This window comes from Chrysochloris asiatica, unplaced genomic scaffold, assembly GCF_000296735.1.
Source record: "Chrysochloris asiatica unplaced genomic scaffold, ChrAsi1.0 scaffold00205, whole genome shotgun sequence".
NCBI lineage: Eukaryota > Metazoa > Chordata > Mammalia > Afrosoricida > Chrysochloridae > Chrysochloris > Chrysochloris asiatica.
This window is the reverse complement of record NW_006408723.1, coordinates 5,729,243-5,735,679: the sequence shown is the minus strand read 5'-3', so window position 1 is coordinate 5,735,679 and position 6,437 is coordinate 5,729,243. Positions and strand designations below refer to the sequence as shown.

At 37.2% G+C, this 6,437-nt stretch overlaps 1 pseudogene; it reads right to left on the bottom strand.

The window, feature by feature from the left end:
* LOC102822132 overlaps positions 1 to 6,155 on the bottom strand; it is an 8,498-nt pseudogene extending 2,343 nt beyond the window's left edge.
* Between the last annotated feature and the right edge of the window lie 282 nt (positions 6,156 to 6,437).

Here is a 6,437-nt window from a genome sequence, read left to right as displayed (position 1 = left end):
ATAAGTTTTTAATTTTTATTATTTCCCAATTATCTATTTTGTCTACTTTTGTTTGTGTAGTTTTCAAAATGTTTGGTAGTCTGTGTATGCCCTCAATTAGAGCCCTCACATTTGTCCCTACTTTTTCATTGATGGCCTTCATAATTCTGGGTTTCACATTTAGGTCTCTAATCCATGCTGAGTTGGTTTTTGTATAAGGTGTGAGGTAAAGGCCTTGTTTCAATCTTTTGCATATTACTTTCCGGTTCTGCCAACATCATCTGCTGAAAACACTGTCCTGTCCCCAAGTGATATATTTAGGTGTCTTGTCAAAAATCATTTGGCTATATGTGGATGGGTTAATTTCTGGATTCTCGATTCTGTTCCATTGATCAATGCTTGTTTCATTGTACCAGTACCAAGCTGTTTTAACCACTGTAGCCATGTAATAAAGTTTGACAACAGGGAGTGAGAGGTTTGCAAATTTATGCTTATCCTGGGTTTCTTTCCTTTCCATATGAAGTTTGTAATAGTTTTTTCCATCTCTTTGAAGAATGTCTTTGGAATCTGGATTGGGATTGCATTATACATGTAAACTGCTTTGGGCAGTATTGACATTTTCACAATGTTAAGTCTTCCTATCCAGGATCATGGTATATTCGTCCATTTTATAGATCTCATTTGGTTTCTGTAGTAGTGTTCTTTGTTTGTTTTCAACCCACTCAGACATATATAATCATTTACGTCTCCAAAGGACACATTCTGCAAGTCTGCTCCTGGCCACCAGCTTTTAGACCCTCTCTCCTTAGTCCATAAATCGAGAGTCCTCAGCCGCTCCCCCTCTCTCTGCCTCCATCTCTGGTGCTGCTGCTTCTCTGGATAAGGTCCCACATTCTGCTTGTGCGTTCCTTTCCTGATGGTCCTAGGGTCCTCTGTTTCTGGACTATAAGATTAATCACTCCCCTTTTTTTGTTAAAAACTTCTACCTTTACAACTGTGACAGTCACGATTAGTCATGATAACAGTTATTCACTATTGAATCTTATGAATCTTATTCCCATCTCTTTCACCAGACCCATCTAGACAAGATGGCAGCTATTCAGTGGGGACTCTTTCTTTCCCCCCATACTCTTAAACTAAACTCCCTCTTGAAACCTTGTAAGCCAGTCACTTCGTGCCTTTATTGCCCCCTCATTTTAGGTAGCCAATGTCTAAGTTGCCCATCCCTATCTACCCTGTGTCCAGAGTGGATAGCATTGATACTTGATTTGAAGACTCTTTCCCTCTCTGTTGGTATTTAGAGTAACTACCGCTCTAAGTATAGGTCAGGTTTATCATGAAGATGTATCTTCTGTCACTGCAGTTTTTCCAGTCTGCTTGTCCTTTCTAGTGAGAATGTCTCACCTAATAAAGTTCTGGATGGGACTCAGGATTCGATCTAAGGTCCTATACTCTGTAAAGGCTTTGCACAAGGCCTATTTCACTGAGCAAGTAGTAGAACCCCTTTTAGGTATTCCAATCGGTTATAGGCTAAAGGCGCTTACAAGGTTTCTCTAATCATGTTTCCCAACATTCCTTTCTATGCCACTCAAGTGTCTATTTTACAATAGTAGGTGAGGGAAACTAATATTCATAAGGTAGTCAAGATTTTTAGCATTATTTCCCCTCTTCAAGCTATACCTAGATCCCTGTATCCCAGAGCTCTGTTGTTCCAAAGTTGAGTATGCATCACTATTCACCTCTGTCCCACTAGGCCATGCAAACCTGTCTCAGTGTTCCCCTATCTACCTTGTTCTTCTGCCTCCTCCCCACTTCTTGTATTGCCCTCTCCATCACCCAAAGTAAATCCCCCACCCCAACTCCATTGTGGTTACCTTTTATATTCCATTAGTTCTCTCCTCCATTTAAGACAAGCTATTTATCCAGTATTCTATCTGACCTTCCCACCACCTGGATCTCTGTTCCTCTGTGTTTACCTTCTTTCACATTGTAATTGTTTTGATCAAAGACTGACCTCTCAGATCCTCTGTTCTTATAATTTTATTCTGTTCTTGACTCTTCCATTTGTCGACTGAGTTCAGGCTGTAGTCATTCTGTAGTTGTTGTCTGTTCTTGTTGGTTCTCAGTCACAGAACTCCGTTTAGGATGTTTTTCATAGCAGGGTTGGCTTTGGCAAAATCCCTTAGCTTCTGTTTATCCTGGGATGTTTTGATTACACCATCGTATATGATTGATAGCTTTGCTAGGTACAGGATTCTTGGGTGGCAGTTTCTTCTTTCAGTGTTTTATATATGTCTCTCCATTGCCTTCTTGCCTGCATGGTTTCTGTTGAGAAATCTGAGCTTAATCTGATTTGTTTGCCTTTGTATGTTATATTTCTCTTTTCCCTAGCTGCTTTCAAGATCCTGTCCTTATCTTTGATTTTGGAGAGCTTGATTATTATATGTCTTGGTAATTGTCTTTTAGGGTCTATCCATCCTGAGGTTCGTTCAGCTTCTTGAATGCTTATCTTTTCACTTTTCATGATGTTAGGAAAATTTTCTTCCAGAAGCTCTTCAACGATCTCCTCTGTGGACTTATGTGATTGTTCCTGTTCTGGAATGCCAATAATTATTATGTTATTCCTCTTCATGTTATCCAACATGTATCTTAGGCCTTCTTCAGATTTTTGTATCCTTTTCTGTGTTTATTTTTCTATCTTATTATTGTTGAGAGATTTATCTGCTAGATTATTAGTTCTGGCTTCTATCTCTTCAATTCTACTCTTTTGTCCTTTCGGTGTATTGTCCATTTCTGATATTCTATTATTAATTGTTTGGACCTCTTTCTGTAGGTTTTGAATTATTTCTATCTTATTTGATTGTTTCAGTAGCACTTTCCTGACTTCTTCCTTATTTTTCTCAACTCCACTATATAGAGTATTAATACATTTTATAATCATTTTTCTGAATTCCTTCTCAGGCATTTCCAAAGTCTGCCCATCTTCCAGTATGGAGTGTAGGTCTACTTCTAGCACATTTGTCTCAGTCATTTTAATCTCTTTTCTGGACATGTGCAGATATGGTCATCTGCTTCTGTTTTTTGGGCATATTCTGTGGCCTTAATACTTAGATGGTTATGTATTTTGGTATTTTTTATGCTTTCTGATTGTCTCCAGGTATATGTAATCAGGAAATGGGCTTCCCTTTCACTCTTCTTCTTGAAAAATTTTAAGATGCCACTGTTGATCATTTTGATGTAACTTAGGATTTAATTTTTGGCCTATTTCCTTTTTTGTCTGCTTGACCTACTCCACAACCCCTGTTCAGGCCTTTTTTCTAGTTATATATAGTTCAGGGCCTGCTGTGGCTGTTTGGTTTTAATTGGAAACTGTCTCTTTAAATTTCAAAGAGATCTGTGTGCATGTGTAGTAGAATCCTCCGAGGGTGGGGCTGGGGTGTCCACTAGCTCAGGCACCCCTATAGTCACTAGAATGGAGTTGCTCAGACATCAAGGGACCAATAAACAGCTACCAAAAGAAAAGAATGTCCACATCTTTATCTCTGAGGTTCTGCCAGGCATCTGTGGCCTCTCTGATCTTTCCCCTGCTTGGTCTCACCCAAGATGGCGGCTCCTGGAGCAGATGAGCATCCCAAACTAGAAAGCAATGGATTTCTTGCTTCTGCCACCAATTCCCCTAGCTGTAAGCCTTCTAACCTTATAAATATTCCTTTATATGTGGTTCAGAGTTCTGGGACCATCCCCTGAGCCTGCATTTTCGGGTATTCTGTGTTGTTGCTTTTGGAGCTCCTTTCTGCACTTCCACCTGATCCGCCATCTTATTTGTTGTCTCTGTAGTAGTGTTTTAGTTTTCTTTGTATAGGTCATTTTTCTCTCTGCTTATATTTATTCCCAGATATGTCATCCTTTCCGCAGCTCTTGTAAATGGTATTGCTTTCCTAATGTCCTTTTCAGTGCTATCATTATTGGTATAGATGAATCCAACTGATTTTTGTATGTTGCTCTTATATCCTGCCACTTTGCTGAATCTTCCAATGAAGTCTTGTAGCTTTTTTACTAACTCTTGGGGTTTTCTATGTTTAGGATCATATCATCTGCAAATAGAGATGTTTTACTTCCTCTTTGCCAATTTAGCTGCCTTTAATTTCCCTGTCTTGCTGTATGCTGTATAGCTGTTGCTAAGACTTCCAGCACAATATTGAATAAGAGCGGTGACAAAGGACATCCTTGTCTGGTTCATGTTCACAGAGGGAAAGCTTTCAGTTTCTCTCAATTGAGAGTAATGTAGACTGTTGGCTTTTTATATATGCTTTTAATTATGTTGAAGAATTTCCCTTCAATTCTTACTTTGTTGAGTGTTTTTATTGGGACTGGTTGTTGGATTTTGTCAATTGCCCTTTCTGCATCAATCAATATGATCATGTGGTTCTTTTCTTTCTTTTTTTTATTATGTGGTGGATTACGTTGATTGGTTTTCTAATGCTGAACCATCCTTGCATCCCTGATATGAATCCCGCTTGATCATGATATATTATCTTTTTGATGTGTTGCTGGATACGGTTGGCTAGGAGATTGTTGAGAATTTTTTCATCTATGTTCATGAGGGATATTGGCTTATAATTTTCTTTCTTAGTGACGTCCTTCCCTGGTTTTGGTATGAGGGTTATGCTTGCTTCATAAAATGTATTAGGAAGTGTTCCATCATCCTCTATCTTCTGGAATAATTTGAGTAGAATTGGTGACAGCTCTTCCCTGAATGTTTGGTAGAACTCACCAATAAAGCCATCTGGGCCAGACTTCTTTTGGTTGGGAGTTTTTTGATGATCTGATCAATTTCTTCTTTTGTTACGGGTCAGTTCATGTTTTCTACTTCACTGTGATTAAGTTTAGGTAGGTGGTGTTTTTCTAAAAATGTATCCATCTCTTCTAAGTTCTCATATTTGTTGGATTACAAACTTTTCATAGTATTCTGTTATTATCCTTTTAATTTTTTTGGTTCCGTTGTGGCTTCTAATGCATGGTATTTGTATCTTCTCCCTTTTTTCTTTTGTTAGGTTTGCCAGTGGTCTGTCAATTTTGTTAATCCTTTCAAAGAACCAGCTTCTTGTCTTGTTGATTCTTTCTATAAGTTTTCTGTCTAATTCATTTCTGCTCTAATCTTTATTATTTCTTTTCTTTTAGTGGCTGTAGGTACTCTCTCTTGGTCTGTTTCTAATTGATGTAGATGCTGTGTTAATGTGTTAATGTTGGCTCTTTCTTCTTTTGGAAGAAGAAAAATTGGAAAAAAATGTCCTATCAGCACTACTTTTTATGTGTCCCAGAGATTTTTGTATGTGGTGTTTTCGTTCTTGTTTTTTCTAGGAACTATGTGAGTTTACATTTTATTTGTTCTACTACCCATCGGTTTTCACCAGGGAGTTATTCAGTTTCTATGTATTTGACTTTATTTCCTTGGTCTTCCCATTGTTGATTTCTAATTAGATAGCATTGTGGTCTGAGAAGATGCTTTGTAGTATTTTGAAATTTGTAAATTTATGGAAGTTTGTTTTGTAGCCTAATACATGGTCTGTTCTGGAGAATGTTCCATGTGCACTGGAAAAGAATGTATATTGCGCTGTTTTTGGGTTGAATGCTCTGTACACATCTATGAGGTCCAGTTGGCTAATTGTGTTTAGTTCCTCTGTGTCCTTGTCAAGTTGCTTTCTCATTGTTCTATCCATTTTTGCAAGTGGTGTAGTAAAATCATCCACTATTATTGTAGATTCATCTATTTCTTTCTTCAAATCTATTAGAGTTTGCATTATATATTCTGGAGCACTTTCATTGGGAACATAGATATTTATTATGGTTTTGTCATCTTGGTCAATTGTCTCTTTAATCATGAGATAATGTCCATCTTTATCTATTATGCTGGTTTTTGTCTTAAAATTTATTTTATCGGTGATTAGTACTGCCACTCCTGTTTGTTTTTTATTACAATTAGCTTGGTATATATTTTTTCCATCCTTTGACTCTTAATCTGTTTTTGTCTCTGTGTTTAAAAAGGTCTCCTGCAGACTGCATAGTGGCGGATCTTGGTTTTTTATCCATTCTGCCACCTCTTTTCTCTTAACTGGTGCATTTTATCTGTTTATATTCAGTGTAATTATTGATAAGAATTAATTAGTTACCGCCATTATGTTTTGATTTTTGTGGTGTTACTACTTTCTTTGTTCTGCATGTCTTCTTGTGCTTAGTTGGTTGTTTTTGTGTACTTTCTTGTGAGTTTCCTCATTGTTTTAACGTTTCCATGAAAATTAAAAAAATTTTTTTTGCTCTGAATTAATAGGTCTTAATCTTTGGTATGTGAAAATAAAATATGTAAGAAAAAACACTGTTTAATGGCTTCTAGTTCAAGGATAGATGACTTTATAATTCCCAGGTATGTAATAACTTATGTTTTTGAAAGGTACCTATTT